Source organism: Spodoptera frugiperda, chromosome 2 (assembly GCF_023101765.2).
Source record: "Spodoptera frugiperda isolate SF20-4 chromosome 2, AGI-APGP_CSIRO_Sfru_2.0, whole genome shotgun sequence".
NCBI lineage: Eukaryota > Metazoa > Arthropoda > Insecta > Lepidoptera > Noctuidae > Spodoptera > Spodoptera frugiperda.
This window is the reverse complement of record NC_064213.1, coordinates 12,225,536-12,244,213: the sequence shown is the minus strand read 5'-3', so window position 1 is coordinate 12,244,213 and position 18,678 is coordinate 12,225,536. Positions and strand designations below refer to the sequence as shown.

General features: G+C 37.8%; 1 protein-coding gene across 9 annotated transcripts in view; it reads left to right on the top strand.

The window, feature by feature from the left end:
- Positions 1-944: 944 nt before the first annotated feature.
- The window catches only part of LOC118268715 (CBP80/20-dependent translation initiation factor), a 34,695-nt gene continuing 16,961 nt past the window's right edge, over positions 945-18,678 (top strand). For 3 of the 9 annotated variants that reach the window (XM_050703241.1, XM_050703242.1, XM_050703229.1), the window contains exons 1-2: positions 1,535-1,763; positions 15,027-15,102. The gene's annotated coding sequence lies outside the window, so the exon portion shown is untranslated. Of the gene's footprint in view, positions 1,764-14,103; positions 14,180-15,026; positions 15,103-18,678 lie in introns of all 9 variants that reach the window. The other 6 variants (XM_050703254.1, XM_050703244.1, XM_035583312.2 and 3 more) reach the window with 4 other exon arrangements.

The window sequence follows — 18,678 nt, the reverse complement described above, 5'->3', positions numbered from 1 at the left end:
GATTTTGTAAATTAAAAGCCTAAAACGACACAAGCGCCCTCTAGTGGTAAATTCAAGCGAAAATCTGCTCATCATAGATTGTCTTCTATGGATGATTCCTAGGTACTTAACTGCATAAATATAACATTCTAAGGAGTATGTTTAAAGTGTGGGGCACAAGAACAAGTCTCTTATTCTCTTTAGATGTGTATTTAAAAACATAATAATATGTAAATTATTAAGACAATGGGATTGGCAATCTAAGTTGCTGATGTATCCAATATATTTATTTTCTTATGGTAAATGAGAACACGGGTTGAGTGAGATTCTTGCGTTTTATTGAGACACCCAATTTTTTACAGGGTTAGGCATGATAACACTTTATTCCTTATGAGGCACTTTTTACTGTTTGTCCTGTTGAAATATGTAGTAGTTGATGACCATGATTAATGTTGAAAATTAAATAAACTTTATACACACTAGGTTATAAGGTGGAAAATCTATTACTAGAATTTTGATAATTTAGGGTAGCTTGATGTGCCAGAGAGCCGTGTTTAGGCACTCTTCAGGTATAACACAAATCTTAATATCTTCTTCTTAATTTATATCTCAATAACAGGTACCTATATCTTTCATCAACATCATCAAGTCTTTTTATATCTAATGTTACTAGGTGTATATTACAAAGCAATAGGTTGGTGTTGGTTTGTCACAAATAGTCTGTATTCTCTCTGTTGTTCAGATTGCAATTGCATATAACGGTTCATGATCACCAGACACAAGGTGTGGTAAGTAGCCTAAACTTTTTTAGGAGCTTCTCAATTCGTGAGTCTTTCAGGTAGGTGAGGTAGAAGCCTTTCACTTCGTGACATTGTCATTTGGTGTGGGTGGCAGCTGGAGTGGTGTGCTGTTGTTAAGTTAGGTAATGGCTTAATGAGTGTGGGTGCTGCTTGTGCATCTAATCTCAAGTGATTGGAATTTGGTTAGGTCGATGCAGTTGTAGGTCTGTGTAGTTTTGTTGAGTTTTTGTGGATTTGGAGAAGACTGTTGTGATGTGTTAAGGTGTTGGTAGAGTAGGTGCGAAAGGCTTCAGATAAAGCGTGAATGATGGTGGTCAAAGTAGCCAATGTTTAGAATGAACTAAATACCAACTGAAAAATAATCTATTTCTAAACAGACTTTAACTTCAGTGCCTAGAGTTCCAGTGTCTGTACCTATAGTCTAGATATTGTTACAGTATTTTACATAATGTTTTATTACCGACATCTCCGAGGCGGACAATACAAAGCAGTTACCAAGTAACAGTCGATGTAGAGCAGCCAAACATCGCATCGGTTCACTAATTCAATGGTTGAATAGTTCGCGAATCGTGCGCAGCGCGTATTCCAACAATACACGCGCGGGACTTTGTGCTACATTCTTACTTGTAAATAACAACACAGATGTGAAGTAGTGCCAGTGTAGAGTGCGAGAGAGTGGCGCATGGTGCAGTAGTGTGGCTTCCCTATGAACACGGAGGAGATGGTCAAAAAGGGCTGAGCACGAGCCGCTAATCGTGGCTGACGGACGCAGCACGGTGCGTACTGGCAGCACTGTGTGTCGCGACACACGCACACACAGAGGAAACGCGAGCGCGCGACCGGCGCGCCAGTCGGCACACCGCCCGGGCGGGCGCCACACGACCGGGATCTGCGCGAGCGACGAGCGGCGACGCGAACCAAAATAATATCAGTGAAATAAACACGTATCCGCCAAACGCTGTAACGTGCGAGCGCAAGATTCTGGTGAGTACTTACTCCTACTAGCTCCCCTAGTCTACACTGTCACAAACTGTAACTAATCTCAGTAGTAAAGGCATTTCCTACGTCTAAATATAGTTGCGCCTTATTTTGGGACGCTGCATTGACGAGGGAGTTTCACGCTGCGCTTTACGCGGTTTCCTCCGTCTACGTGTGTTTCCCGCGTGAAAATTAACTTTGTGAAACATAGTAGGTACAACAATTGACCCACGTTAACCCGTGCGTCAGACCCAGACTTCAGTGCTGCGCAGTACCAAAATTAAATAGGTGGCTACTGGTACTGGCTACGGGCTAGTGAAACCGTCGACTTATATTAATCGAATAAGTAAAATGAAAGTGTCGGCCGCACATGGTTCTCACCGACTGACGCGAAAATATCGTTTCCACTCGGATAATTAGTTTGGAGCAAGATAAAAAATAGATTTTCTTGTGTGTGCTTGTGTTCTCAATAAGACGAGACTGCGCTCTGGCCTAAATACCTACCGACACACTCCAACTAAAGATCAATGTCTCAGCTTGGACTGGAGGCGTCAATGAGTGGATCACTTTACCTGCGTCGACTTTGTAAACAAACGTGGACATAATTAGCTTCCTACTCGGAGATTAATTCCGAAACGAGCGTTTACTTCAACTGGAATTTTATTCAGCGCGATGTTGCACGGTTAAGAAAACTTCAAACATGACTAATGACCGTCAGAGTAGACGCGTCATCTTCAAGATTTGTCAGGAAGCAAAAAATAGGCATTACCTAAGTTATCTACCTAATTGTGCTGGGATTGGAAAATATATTTTTAGTTCTTTACATTATTATTTGACCGACAAGATCAAATCAAACATGCGAACGATTATTCATTTTAAATCGACAATTCCGAATAAAAAGTGAAGTCATTAAAACTGAAGGCAAAGGCATATAGCCGTTACGTCCTATGATCACGCGATGGAAGACAAGAAGAAGAAATAAAAAACAATGTACATAATAACTTATTACTGTGCTATAATATCATATTTCAAATATTTTTACAGTTAATTATAAGGTAAAATTCGAGTTTTAGTACGGCAGCGCCTGAGCACCGGAGTTAGGTAACAAAAAATATAGCGAATGGAGTCGAACGATTGATTCAGGTCGTTTACCCCTGAAACTGAGACCGACCAGCGGAGTTACTGTAATCGTTTGCTTGCTGCATTTTTAACATTATTCAGACTTGATAAGGCTGAAGTGAAAACTAATTTAGCTTCAGATTTAATTTCAAGATGCGATAGAAAGTTTGAAAAAAAGATTTAATCGTACTTTACTAATTAGGTAGTAAATGCATCAAGTGAGAATGTTTCATAATTAAAAGAAGATTGTAAATAATATGTGTGAGAAAGTCGACACTTTTCAGCAAAGTAAACCAATAAAAATGATTTAGTATAAATGAGCTCCAGCTATTTTATATTCGTGTTGTATACTTGTATCAAAGAAAGCTGACAATATTATCAGGAAGTACGAATAGTTAAGAGAGATAGCACTTTCAATAAAGACCAGCTATAAACTTTATTACATACGATATTTCAATGAGTGAAGGAAAGGGATGGATATGGATAGACAACATAACTTCCTACCTAATGTGAAAGTAATCGTAGAAACAGAAGACAAAGAAGGAACGTATAAATTAACACAGCAAATATTCATTTTTCCCAAATACTTAGGCAGTCCCATTTAGGATCATTGAAAACCTGAAAGCTATTTTTTTAAAACGTTGCCCTACAATGTTGTCTTCAGTGTCGTGGGTGCGTTTACAAACATACAAGTTCACATACACACGACACCCAGACCCGAAACAACAATTTGTGGATCACACAAAGAGTGGCTCCGTGTGGGAATCGAACGTGCCAACCGTGCCGTCAATTGATATGATAACATCTGTAGAAGCACTAGGTAAGAACTATAATGCGCTAATACTATTTGTATTAGTTTTTGGGATATCCCTGGTTCAAATTATAAAAGAACCGATTGTGAGATTCCATTTCTATAAGAAAGACCAATATACGAGTAGTGTATCAACGAATATATCGAAAGAAAGAACTAACCTAGGTTACTATGCTTCTCAGTCGACTAGAAACCCTAGAAGTCTGCATGATAAATCCATAGCACGAATGTAGATCATTGTCACTGGTGCAGAGAGTTCAAGGATCCAAATGAATCCCGTTTGAAACGAGGTGCAGGTTGGATGATGGTCGACAACCGAGACCGTAATAACACATTTCCCGGACTTTTGCAACTTCTGCAGTATTGGTTACATCCACAATGCTTGCCTTATTATTCGCTTGTCCAATTAAATTTCGTGCCTTCTGTTTATTCAGAATAAAAATGATTTTAGTAGTAATCTTATAGTGTGATCTTCGAATATTCTTTGAAATACTCAATCCCACATCTTATTAATATGCGCGTGATGAGTTTTCAAAATGTTTGTCATTTTCTATAGAAAGAACTTCTACAAAGTTTGCTTGACTAAAGTTTTTATAGATTAGGGCGGTAAACATACCACATGATGGTAAGCAAACGGTGCGGCCACGAATGGACACCCGCAACACCAGATTACTGGTATCTTCAAAGAACCAGACCACCACAGATGGGGCCCAGTAGGGTTGATGCCCGATGCCCGAGCCCCGGTAACCTGTTACCGGGCCTCTGGCTCAAAGCAGAAGTAGGAACGGGGTGGTTTTTAGTAAGTAAGAGTTTAAGACTGCCTCTCGCCTCACCCAAGGCGGGAGAAGACATTGAATGATTTTCACCTTCAAAAAAGGTGTCGGTATCTGTCTTCTAAAATGTATATCTTATTCACAAAAGCGCCAAGGTACTTATTTAGGTTTTCCTGCTGCATTATGAATATAATCTAGCTTTCTCTTTGTTCCAACCTTTCCTCACCTAAGATCATTAAGTCTAGCTAGACTTCCATTGATCATACTTTCACACGTTCGTGCATAATAACACAAATACTGCAGAGTTTATAGAAATTGTTTATTTTGCTTCAAGCATGTGGTTTTAATGTTAAGATAAACTTTTGCCGACACTAGAAGCTAAAGAGTTTATGATTTGTTAGGTACAAAATGCAAGGTGAATGACCTATCACTGCATAGGATGTGTGCTAGTCAAATATGTGTGATAAGATTAGAATCTTGCAAAGCCTGGGTTGTAAAGACTTATAATACTTGGGTAATCAGCTAGGTACAGTACATACGTTGTTTTAAAGGGGCTTTGGAATAGACTGTGTCTGCGGCCTCACGCCAATCGGGTAGCATTATTGACAGGGGCTGCAGACGACCTTGTGTGTTATTAGGAGCAGAAGGAACGGAGTGGCTTTTAGTCAGTAAGAGTTTGACTGATACTTTCGCCTCACCCACAAGGCGGGACAATTTATTTGATGAAATTCCCCTCTTAAAAATAGTACCCTCGCTACGTAAGAGTGTGACAGTCTTTTTACATCTTTTGGTAAAAAAGTTTCAAACATTACAATCAGCTCTTATAGTCCCAGGCGCCATTTAAAGTCACAGCCAAAATATTTATTTCAATTAATTTTTAATTTAGGCATGTTTGAATTGTCATAATTTACTTGTCAGTAAAATTAGATGCTCGTTCCAAATCAGAACTTATTGCTCTATTTAAATCAATAAGTAATTAAAAGAACAGCAATGCAACTCAAAAATATCGAACTCAGTGGACCATGCAAGGACTATTACCATGTTACGTGATACGTATGTATAAATACTGTACCTATGTACATGATATCCTGCCAACTTTGCGGCCTTGAGGAACAGTCTACTGTAGTAACTACGATCATTGCTACACTGCTAGATAGCTATCGATGAACATGTTTTTCTATAAATAAAATAATGGTGACGATTAGGACGTCATGGATGCTTTGGAAAAATGCTATTGTGTTGCTATGCTTGATCTAACCGCCGTACTTATAGTAATTTGGATACTTAAGCCAGTCCTTAGCAAGTGTTTTCGGAACACAATCGTTACTAAGGAATACAATAAGTAATCATTCTCTGTGTGCGGCAGTAAGACTGAAACTGTCAAGTATTCGCCGCCACACATGGACACCCGAAACACCAGAGGCGTTACAAGTGCGTTGCCGGCCTTTTGGGGGATTGGTAAAGGACCTCCGGTAACCTCTGACACAACGAAACACAACGCAAGCGTTGTTTCACGTCGGTTTTCTGTGAGGCCGTGGTATCCCATGACTTCTGTAGATGCTTCTTCGGCTATCTTTAGAATCTACATCTTCTAATATAAATGTTTCACAAACATTTAATTTAGTGTATACAGATCTCTTCGTGCTCAAAGCATTTGCATTAGGAATAATGTAAGCATAACGTAAGATGCGAATACGCATGCGTAGCTTTGTTAACATAACCGCGATCGCCTAGACGGCCAATTAGCGAGGTTTCTGCTAACCGACGCCATCTTTGTTTGGTGTTGAATGCACTATGTATTCTAGGCATATGTAGAAATTGGTGGATACATTTACGAGTACATACGTTTTTGGATATAAATAAGGGTGCCTTTTCTGGTCACAGAAGAATCATCAAAAACTAGCTAATTATTGTGTAGAACGACTGTAGAGTATGGGATTATTAACTCACTAAAACGACCATTCTAAAGGCTACAATCAGTATTTAAAAACTACCTTTCATGGTAGTCACTATCAGAGCCCCAAAAGCAGACATATCGGATGCTTTAAATAGACTACCTCTTTCATTGTAATGCCTGTTACGGCACATCCCTAAGAACACTGACTCAGACTCCAGCTATTTCCTTAGCCATCCATTACCCAGCCCAGCTGTAGCAAATATACTCTTCAACTCTTCACCAGTTTTTTCAACTATACGCATTGGCACTAAATGAAAAGTTCAGGAAATACCGATATCTCTCGTCAACACAGAGTAATATTGCATTAGCCTGCATTTTCCATAACCGCCCATTACAAAATCGCCCAGACAAATAACTCACAATTCATATCGAAAGACAAAATCCATTTAAATTGACAGGTAAACGTAAATCAATACATGACGATGAATACAACAGCATACATTTAAACTTGTTCCTCATTCATGAACACTTGTATTGTACAGTTGACACGGTAAATAAGTAGCTTGCAGTTGATATGCGCATGGGCAACCGTAGGCAGTGTATGTAGGCGGCGCGGCATTGGACGCGCACCTGTGTGTAGGACCATATTAGCATGACTTAGTAAGAGGTCTGTATTGACAATACATGTAGTCACATCAGGCTATACAAAACCAGTTTATAATGGTCTCGCTTTGTATGATCTTTCTGCACATTCAGCGGTCAGTTTATACTGGTTTGTGTAGCTTGAAGTTTTGCCGTGTGTACGAGTTATAGAATGAGATTTGCAACGCTTGGAATTTCTAAGGATTTCTTCGAATGATTAGGTTTTGCATCGCACTTGGCTGTGCAAATAAGAGCATTTGTTGATACTCTACTCATGTTTCTGCTGTACCTACATACTGCAGAAAGGGATAAGTGGTTGCTTAGTAGTGGTTTTTCACACGGTACCTTGTGCTGGGCTCTTATTGAGTTGTCAAGAGATAATATTTAATTTCACTTAATTAACAGAATCATTTCACTCCTTTTTTAAAAGTGAGGAAAATCATTCAAGTTTCCCTGCCTTGGGTGAAGCAAGAGGAAGTGTCAGACTCTTATTGACTAAAAACCACTCCGTTCCTACTCTTGCTTCAAGCCCGGTAATCCCATTGTTCAGTCGGACGGAGTTTGTAACTCCTCTGGTGTTGTAAGTCCCTCACCATTAGATGATCCATATCCAACCACTCATTTGCCTTCATCTTTCTTCAAATTAAAGTTTAGTTTAAATAGTTATTTCAGCGGTTATATGCAAGAAGAGTGATTAATTTCAGTTCTTAAAAGAACTGTACCGTCCTTATCTCGGCAATCTACAAATATGTTGTTTTCGACTGTTATCACTGTTCAAATTGACGTCCGTTGGACAATTTCCTCAATGCATGGTGGACGCATTCAGAATTTCAGATGGAAGATTAATCTTTGCTTAAAATTGATAAACATATTGAAGATTTTTAGGTAGTATTTTTGCTGTTACATAGATAAAAATAGCTAGAAATACCATAAGACTAGTATTCTGAATTCATTAACTTCCGTTTCGTATGGGCCCTGGCGTTTTCCCACGTAGAGAACAAACAAAGTTTAGTTTGCTATACGCAAATACATAATACCAAAACCAAAGTCCACATTTCCGCACTATGTTTCATCAAAACTGCACTTAGAATTCTAATAACCTACACTTGAACAAAATAAAGAAGATAGTAGTAAACAAATCTAATGGAAGACGACGGTTTTAAATTTAAACTAAGAGATTCTTACATTACAAGAATTCGTGGTACTGCTTGTGTGGCAGTAAAAACTCATTTACTCGACAATGAGTGACCATTAGATGTAAGAAATGGCTTCCATCTTGTTTTTGCCGGCAGTAGCCAAAGGCTTGGCGAAGAGGTTTTTATGTCGACTGCCCATGAGTCATACGGCTTCCGATGTACCTACCCATCGTCCGCGGCGCAAACTTATTAATTTATTACTCTTATAAATAGACATTCCTTGAGCTATGTTTATATTGACTGGTTAAGCAGTTAGATTTTTTTTTGTAGCACGTGGTAGGCTTAACTATCATTGAGAATTTGAGGTCGAATCCACAAGCTGAGCTGATGATAAAAGCGCGATGCTTTCATCATTAAATAGAGTCATCCCCAACACTCAATAAATAGTCTTCAAAAGACCCTTCAAAGGTGTCAATAAAGCTCCATTCATCTGCATGACGAATCATTTACAACCTATCTCTATCTGTGATCACAAAATATCCTTTCCCAAGCCAATAAATATCACTATCAAGTTTAAATTGCGTTGCAAGTGGTGTAGGCAGCGACCAATGAGCTGACTCCCACGGTGACACTCACACTATTCAGGGTACAATCTATGTCCATACTTCTTAAGTAGTTTAATATCAACGTGGTACTGTTCATCAAACACAACGCAAGCGTTGTTTCACGTCGGTTTTCTGTGAGGCCGTGGTATCACTCCGGTCGAGCCGGCCCATTCGTGCCTAAGCATAGGTCTCCCACATTGGAGCTTAATTTCAAAAGCCCTGTCCTTATTACCATTACATAAGACAAAAAAATGTAATTAGCTTAAAATTCTTTACAATACATAACACTATTTTTTATGACTACATAGCTAAATGTTACTATAGATGATGTATATGTATGTAAGCCCCAGGACCGGTTTGGTACCGCCGAGTGACTCACGCGTCTGATTGTAAACAATGGTCGATTTATATCTCGATCGCTTATTTCACGCAGTTTCACACGTTCGCGGCTAATTCCCAACACTAACTGCTGTTTATTGACAATTTCCTAGGGCAATTTGGTTTGTAATTGGATTGAGACAGAACTGTAAACAAAAGGCCGGTTGAGTATAGCCTCCCTCGATAAGTGGTATATCAACACAAACATATTTTAGAACAGTAGGGTCCGATTTGAAAATATATTTTTGTGTGGTCCGGTGAATAGCGAAAAAATATATTTTCATCTCGGGAAAAAATCTGTCTGGTAAACTTTCGTGAGACCTGGTTAAATTTAGTGTATTATCGGTTATCGGAATTTAGTCAGGTAAACCGAAATGTGTATTAATTTTAACTATACAAATGTTTCAGTTTTCTCTGATAAAGGAGGGTTTTATGTAAAAGTTTTTAAATTTTAAATAGGGATGACAGCGTTGCAAGAGTGGATTTTAGTAGGACTCTTTGCAATCAAATAGGTAAGCGTTTTTGTAGAATAAGTATTGCACATAAAGTGCTAAATATTTTTTGGTATTATGCACACAATCAACGGATTGGCTCGGCCGCGCCTCTATTATGCAAATGCCAGCATCGTCAGTATGTTTATTTTTCGTAATATTCTTAAGTAAATATAATCGCAGTAGTCCTTTCGGCGATAGGTCAACACTGCATAAGATTCTAGAACTCACAGCTTCAACCTCTGTTCGTTGTCTCTATCCAAACATTTTCTTGATTACCTAATGACCCGTGGTGGATCCCAATAAGTCGTACAGACTTATACAATACATATTTTGAAAAGTAATTATTTGATTGTTTGTCTTTGTTTGCATCATAAAATGCTTGCTCTGTAACCGATTTGAAAATTAAGGAGTTACCCAGTCCAGAACATATGGGGCCCAGTAGGGCTGATGCCCGAGCCGGAGCTGCGGACAACGTAACAGGTTACCGGGGCTCCGGTTCAAAACAGGATAAGGAACGGGGTGGTTTTCCGTTAGTAGGAGTCTGACACTCCCTCTCACCTCTCCCAAGGCGGGAGAAGGCATTGGATGATTTTCCCCCCTCAAAAAAAAAATCCCTTTAGGATGTAACTAAGACATTTTATCCCGAATCCCGATATTCCTGCAGAATCGTAATCTGTTACTTCGTGATCCACTCGATAGAAATCTCCTCAATTCCATGTGGGTGAAGCTACAGGTGCAGAGCTAGACTTCAATAAAAGTATTGAGTGCCATCACTATCAAATAGCTATTACGACATTCTGGGTCAGTCTTCTATTACAGTACTTACTTAATTTTATAACATCGTTCTGTTTTTTATTTCTTTGTCTTTGTATTGTCGGATAGACAATGGCGGACCTTAAAGTAGGGTTATGATTTTGGTTGGTAATTAAATGGATGAAACAGGATTTTTGGGATAGTCTGACTTCAAATTTAACTAAGAATGTCGATATCTTTTTTAATGAGCTCTGGGAAGGATTCTGCTGAAATATATGGACTACCAACTGTTTAGGAAAAGGCTTTTTTTATAGGGGGACTCTTATCCGATCAGGAAAAATCAGGAAGATTAGGAAAAGGCTAAGAAGAAGATTGTATTTTATTTCTAAGCGTTTATTGGTATTTTACATGCACGTACTCGTACCTAAATAGAATCAGTGTTTCTGTATTGTCTATCAATGTAACTAAAATAGGTGCCTAAATTATTGTTATCCGCGTTTCTATTTTGGTATCGGAAGTATTGTTGCTTTGACCAGGTGCTTACATGTACACTAAGCATTGTCTATATTTTTTAATAAACTATCATCAGTCAAACATCTCTGTACCTACATTACGTTTTTAAAAAATAAGGATATTTTTGGTACTGCTAATATTAAGTACAAGAAATAGAATCAAAAGAATCGTGAACAACAACTTCTTTATTCATGAACACAGACTTTTTGTCATGATGGAAAATCTAATCAAAGGCACGCGAAAATTTTTGTTTCGTTCTAAACACAGAACCAAAAAAATCGAGCAAAACAACAATTTTTAATAACCACAGACAACACAAGGACGATGTACAAACGAGATCATTGTATTCAAACTCGATTAACTCCATCGATCAATGAATCGATACCGACGAAACAAAAGCAGCTCGTGCCCACTGACCCAAAACCTTTGCAGACTTCGTGATGTCTACACTCCTGCCATCTGCTCATCCTGCCGTAACTCGCAAACCAACCACAAAGGATAAACAACTGTAACTCATGAAGCTAGAGTTGCAATTCGATTGGTGGTTGTGGTGAGATAATGTCTTTGTGTGAGTTACAGAAGCATGTGTGCGTCTGTAGCTGTGTACATGAGTAAACACGATGATGTCATTTCGCTCCGCCTACATTTATTCTTTACACTTTTTATGTTGGAATTTTGATATGACGTCTTTATTTTAAAGTAGGGAACCTTATCTTGTCTCTCAAATTGTGGTTCTATTTTTAATTAAGTCTATTTTCTTTTATTATTTTCATCACGTCTCCTGCTCTGAACATTAGCTGACATTCTTTGAATGCAAACGGATATAAGGAAACAAAAAGTCCTTCACAAACATTTTTCGTTCATTACTAATCCGCCATTCACTCTAAGCAACTTCTGTTAGCCAAAATCGACGGTAGCGACATCTACAAATAAGGAAACAGTAGCTCTATGTATAAATAAGTTTCATTAACGTATTAACGTCAGGCCTTTTTATCCTCAAAGGGGTAGGCAGAGGTGCACATTACGCTATACAATGTACACCCACTTTTCACCATTTGTGTTATAAGTCCCATGTAATAGGGGATGAGCCTATTGCCATATACTGGGCACTTTTCCAGACACCGTGCTACTACTGAGAAATTTTTGAAAACCCGAAAAGAGCCCAGTAGTACTTTGCCCGACCCGGGAATCGAACCTTGCGACCACTCGACCAACGAGGCAATAAGTTTTTAACTTCACAAATATTGAAGAAATACACAAAATAATATTGAAACTGTTGAATTTAACAATCACATGTCCTTAATTTGATTAATGCAAGTTTGTGTCGATGACATCAGACGGATGGCAAGGTGCATCATTACCACTCGACTCTAAGAGAAGCTGTTTATTTATTTATGTATATATATAGGTACATAACTGAGTAAACATTACATGCAAGTTACAAGGCTAGCCTTTGCATAAGTAGTTGCTAAGTTTAGAGTGCAAATCTACTAGAATATTAAACGTAATTATTTGTTTAGTGACATAACATAGGTTTCTTACTTATAAATTCAAATTTAAATATTTTATTTCACATAAATAATTTGGTATAATTAAGCCTAATATCAGTATAAAACTTACACAACCAAATGAATTGTTACACCAGTTCCATGTTTCGTTAAGAGGGACAAGTGTCTCTGGACACTTATCCATCTTTGTAAGAGAAGAGAATTTCATCTTTCTGAAAACACATTCAGTATGCCATTGGGGGAGGAGCGCAGATGGAACAGCATGGAAGCATACAGCTTCCGCATGATGGAAACCGTCAACACGTGCGTCCGCGAACATAATAAGGAACTCCATAATATCCAAAGGAACTTTTTAAAAACTCAATGTCGACAAGAGATCGCATTAGGCTAGGTTAGAACTTAGGAAAAGACTAGGTGAAGGTGAATGATTATTATTTCTATTTTACATTTAGTTAGTTAATGAGAAACATAGTGTCTACGAAATACGTACCTATCTATTGTACCAGCAATTTAGGATTTGCATTAGTTATAACACCTATAAAAGAAGTTCAAGCAACAATCAACTCTATTGCGCAAGTAATTGATGACATTCTTGCACAAAGTAGGTGTGTCTGTGTATGTGTACCTACTTATGTGTCATTTTTAAAATATTCCTTACCAGGCTAAGTAAACTGCGTCATCTCTATTATCTACTGTGAATATGCTAAATAGGCACACTGTAATTGACACTATGCGGTTAAATTGTGTGTATTTTTTGGGAGATTATGAGAATGCGATTCTATTTGAGCGAGTGTAGCGGAATAGAGACGGCATGAGTCCAATAGTCTTTTATTTCCAAATAGATAAGGTCATAGTCAGTGCTTTTATATACCCATATTTTGCAAGTCTTTTTCTATCTTCTTTGTATATAAAAATCAATTGCTGTTTTCTCGTTAAAACTTGAAAACGGCTGGACCGATATAGGAAATGTTAGTTATGAATTATTTGTATAAGACCAGGGAAGATTTAAAAGATGAGGAAAAAAGTTTGAGGCGGTACGAAGTTTACCGGGTCAGCTAGTCCTTCAATAAAATTTTGGTGAATCGGGAAATGCAGTTTACAGTCTAACTATGTTTTCCACTTGTTTAAAATACCTTCTTCTCCTCCATACCTCATTGGAACTATGTGCCATAACCATTAACTAAGAAACGTTGTAAATTGTTATTTTTTGTCACATTACTATAATAACAATAACTATGATTACATAGCATGTCTTACTTCCTGCGGAATTTAGTCATCTTTGTAAGATCGGTGTTGTTGCTATACAGAGATAATTTGATAATACCATTGTAATCATAGACTCTGATATTTTTGAACTTCTGGAAAGGCAGAAATGACCTCATGACTTCATTGAATCACAATTATGTTATAAGTCCAATTATAATAAGAGACACGTCTATAGCCATATAGGTACCGGACCTTTTTGCTCCACTTTTGACTCCGTGAATATTTGTGATTAAGAATTTCGAAATCAAAGATCCCAAAACTTAGGTTAGCCCAAACAGAATTCAGAATATCCCTTACTGACGAGTCATACACACTAATAGTTTGTTTGCCAACTAGACCAATAACGCGACAATTTCATCATTAAGTATCAAAAAACTTCAGACTGAAACATTAAACTATTATGAAATCATAAATAAAAGATTAATAAAATAAACTTTCACGTTTGTTGCAGTGAATTTATTACGAGTACGTGAACGAGTCTCAGTGCAGAGGACGAAACGACAGACCGCAGTCTGTACGAGAGAGCGGTGAGTCATACAAACTGCATTGTCTGGTACATCATGCATGGAACACCACTACTCACTAATATTGTAGCGTAAACAATTAAACGTAACCTCACTATCTATTTGGCCAGTAGTACACACCGGAGTAGAACAGACTGATTTTTTTTTGAGGGGGACCTTGTTTGCGGCCAGACGGAGTGTCAGACTCTTACTGACTAAAAACCACCCCGTTTCTACTCCTGCTTCTAGGCTGTGTTGCTTTTAAGAAACGATATTAGGCCATTTCCCCCTTTTAGAGGCGAAAAAATCTGTGTAGATCTTTTTATAGCCTAGGTATAGATAGAGAGTGGTGTACCTACAAAGAAACGAATATATTTTTTTGTGTATAGTGACTTCTCCCACCTTGGGTGAGGCGAAGGGAGTGTCAGACTCTTACTGACTAAAACCCCGTTCCAGACTCTTTCTGACTAAAACCCCGTTCCAGACTCTTTCTGCTAAAACCACGTTCCTTCTCCTGCTTAGAGCTAAGTAACCCGTTGTTGTCTTATAATTAAGAATCGATGTCATTTTCTCATGAATACTGTTTCTTGCAACAATTAAGTATAAAAACTGCATAAAAACTACAATTATGTTTTAGATAGTTGCCTGGAAAAAACCGTACAAACCTCGGATTAGAGTTACAGTGAATGAATTAATATGATCTCTTATTGTTTTTTAAGAGTCATGCCCACTAATAGTTTGCTTGCCAACTAGACCAAAAACGCGACAATTTCATCATTAAGTATCTTAATAAAACTTCAGACTGAAACATTAAACTATTATGAAATCATAAATAAAAGATTAATAAAATAAACTTTCACGTTTGTTGCAGTGAATTTATTACGAGTACGTGAACGAGTCTCAGTGCAGAGGACGAAACGACAGACCGCAGTCTGTACGAGAGAGCGGTGAGTCATACAAACTGCATCGTCTGGTACATGGAACACCACTACTCATTAATATTGTAGCGTAAACAATTAAACGTAACTACCTGACAGCCACTCTTCGAACCAGTAAACATCGACACCGGTTAAGTAGACGTTTCGTCTGAAGTTTAAATAATAAAACGCTCTCCGATGGGGACATTCTTGATCTTGCGATTGAGAGGTACTAGTATCTTGATACTAGTACCCTCTTGATACTGCGGACTAAAAACAGATGAGCAGCAACGTCTTCTACTGACCTTAGTCCTTGTTCCTGTAGAGCAACGACTGTTCTTCTGGTGTCGTATCCAAAATTTTTGGAAATAAAATGAAGCGTTTTTGCGGAATGTGTACGATCAACTTTCGATAAGCCATAGATCCTTAATGTGGAGGTTTTATAGGGGTAGTTTGTGTTATAACATGTTGGAGTCGTAGTGAGCAAATACTCTAGTCCGCTGAATTAAGTTAAATATTTTAAAAAGTACTGATACAATTTTTATAATAATGGTACCATATAAAGCTGAAGTTTAAGCTTTCTAATGGTATTTCGGTTTTTAAAAACAATTCAGATTTTTTTAAGAAAACATCTTCGAATGCGCATGTAGGTTGAGTCGATTTGGTTGCTCGCGAGTGTATAAAGTGTATCATGTTTACTGCAGCGGAAATAGTTGTTCCAATACTTCACCTACAGATAGATGAAGTAGAAGAAAATGTTATGTAGAACAATGTAATATTTAAATAAACAGATTTTGTACAAATATTTTTTTCTTTACATCATAATTAATTACCGTATTTTTTTAAATGTCACAATAGAGTGCGTTTCATTTATAATTAAACTGGCCAAGAAGTTCCATTGTAATAGCAGCTGTCGCTCCGCTCTCCCCTCCACGTTTTTCTACCTGTCGAGATACTGCTATTTTTATACACAGGTATCTTTGAAAAATGTCAATGTCTAAGGTAAGATTTAACATATAAATAAAAAAAAATACTGTTTAAATGAAAATATATGGTCAAACATTAATTTTTTATAATAATTTGTTTAAACAATAAAAAAATGGAGTGCACAAAAAATTTTTGGGTAAACATTGTTTATAGTTTAAAAAACAATATCCCACATCGATCATATTAATTCATTCACAGTAACTCTAATCCGAGGTGAAAACCCCCAGGCACTCCATTAAGAGCGTCACATTCACATCATTATGTCAGTTTTTAATTAAGTTAGGTAAATACGTTACAAAAACGCAAAAATATTTCGCTGTTTTTTAAATTAGAAATCGTATAAAATGTTTGTGAAATGTATATTGAAGTTAACATAGCATATCACTTGCATTTTTCAAAGGAGTAGACCGTGGTCAGATGGGCCCAGTAGGACTGATGCCTGATTCGGAGCTGCGGACTACCCTAGCGGGTTCACCGGGTTCCGGCTCGAAAAGCAGAAGTAGGGATTTGTTTTAATCAGTACAAGTCTAACACTTCTTCTCGTCTCGCCCAAGGCGGGAGAAGCCATTGGATGATTTTCCCTCTCAAAAAAAGACCGTGGTTATATGTTATATGTTAAACTTCAAATTGTCATATCCCTAGACCTCTCCATTTTTGCCGGGTATCATAAGAGCAGATTAAGATGTATGAATGTACAAATGTACTGCACATTAGACAAGGACCGGGTAGCAGCGCTTTCTGATAACACTGAACCTTGCAAATTGCTATCTTCAACTCGCCAGCTAAGCATTAAGATTATGGCAAATATTTTTATGTAGAGATGGCCCCTAACCCGGCAGTACATTACCACAGACTGTTGACGTTGATGCCGTTCATTTTACAAATGCACTATATGCCAAAACATTTCAGGTGAAACCAAAGCTATTTCTCAGTCGTGCCGGCTCGATGCGCGTACGCACAGTTCAACGCACTCCGCAGTTTCAATTTATTTCCATTGGCTTTACTGTCACATACCTGACACTTGCATCACGAGATGATTTATGAAGCTTAAAAAAACAGTCGTTCATGTGTTTATGCATGATTTTCTTTTCTAGATGTCGTTGGTTAAAAAAAGCTTGAATTTTAATAATGATAGTGCAACCGGTGTTTGATAATAGTCTCGCCACCTATTACATGAGAAATAAATTTTTTTTTAGTGGGGAAAATCATCAAATGACTTCTTCCGCCTTGGGTGAGGCGGGAGGGAGTGTCAGATTCTTACTGACTAAAAACCACCCAGTTCCTTCTCTTGCTTTGAGCTGGAGCCCCGGTTATCAGTTACTACCTACCTTGATACATTTTTGCATGAAATGAAAATCATTACACTGTTTATAATATCGTTAGAATCTTTTAGTTCCGTAGAAGCACTGACTCTCACATTGTACGAGGAAACTCACTTAATAATTACTTCATTTAGTTTTAGTACATCGCTTCTTGTTTTCGAAGAGTAGAGGGCGTGGCGGAGGCGTGATCGCATTTATTATGGCTTCAATAAAAATAGTAACGCTTTACATTTGCGTAACGTTAAGGAGTAAACATAATAAAAAGTTTATTTATCTGCACGGCAGCGTTAAACCGAATGGGAGAGCATTTGAGAAATTGGGATGAACTAAATATTTTTACGCTATAGACGTTACGAAATTTCTTCTACGGCGAAAGCTATTAACCGAGTAAGCTGTAACGATCACTTCGTTTTTAATATGATTCCAATTTTTAATCTCAGACAATTTCAGACAAAAGAGTCGTATAACCTACAGTCACATGCATAAATATGGTACCAGACTCATATCATATGTCTTTTTAATGGTATTAGCAGGTAAACGAGTAAACGGCTCACCTGATGGTAAGCAATCACATCCGAAACACCAGTGTCGTTTCGAGTGCGTTGCCGGCCTTTTGAGGGTTAGGAATTTAAGGGTTGTTAGGGAATCGGGGATTGGGAAGATTGGAAAGGGGGATAATTAGGCCTCCGGTAACCTCACTTCTACAACGAAACACAAGCAAGCGTTTTTTCACGTCGACTTTCTGTGAGGCCGTGGTATCACTCCGGTAAAGTCGTCCCATTCTTGCCAAAGCATGACTCTCCCACTCATAGTAACAAACAAAAATACTGCCAAAAAATAGTTCCAACCAACAAAATGTATGCAATAACCCCTGTTCGTTAATGAGCCTATGCCGCAATAAAAATGGCGCCGAATTAAACCTAGTACTAAACTAACACAGAAGGCGAACGTAATAGTTACTCGTAATTGGTGGTTTCCTTTATTTCCAACTGGCTGTAATGAACTAACCGGTTACTAGGAAACTGAAAGATAGCCAGTATTACTAGATATTCAGCTATTATCAGGAAATAACGTAATACGGACGTTGATTTATACGAAACACTACAATTTTAGCGTTTTCGTTTTTAAATTAAGTTAATAATATTATGTTTCCCTTCTTATCAATACCTATTTTGCTGCCAAAACGCTGTTTCACACTAGGATTGCTTGTGCATGAAAGAACTCTTTGTGTGTTCCACGAATTATTTTATGAACGTAATTTTTTTTAATGATTAATTTATTTCCATGATAACAATTA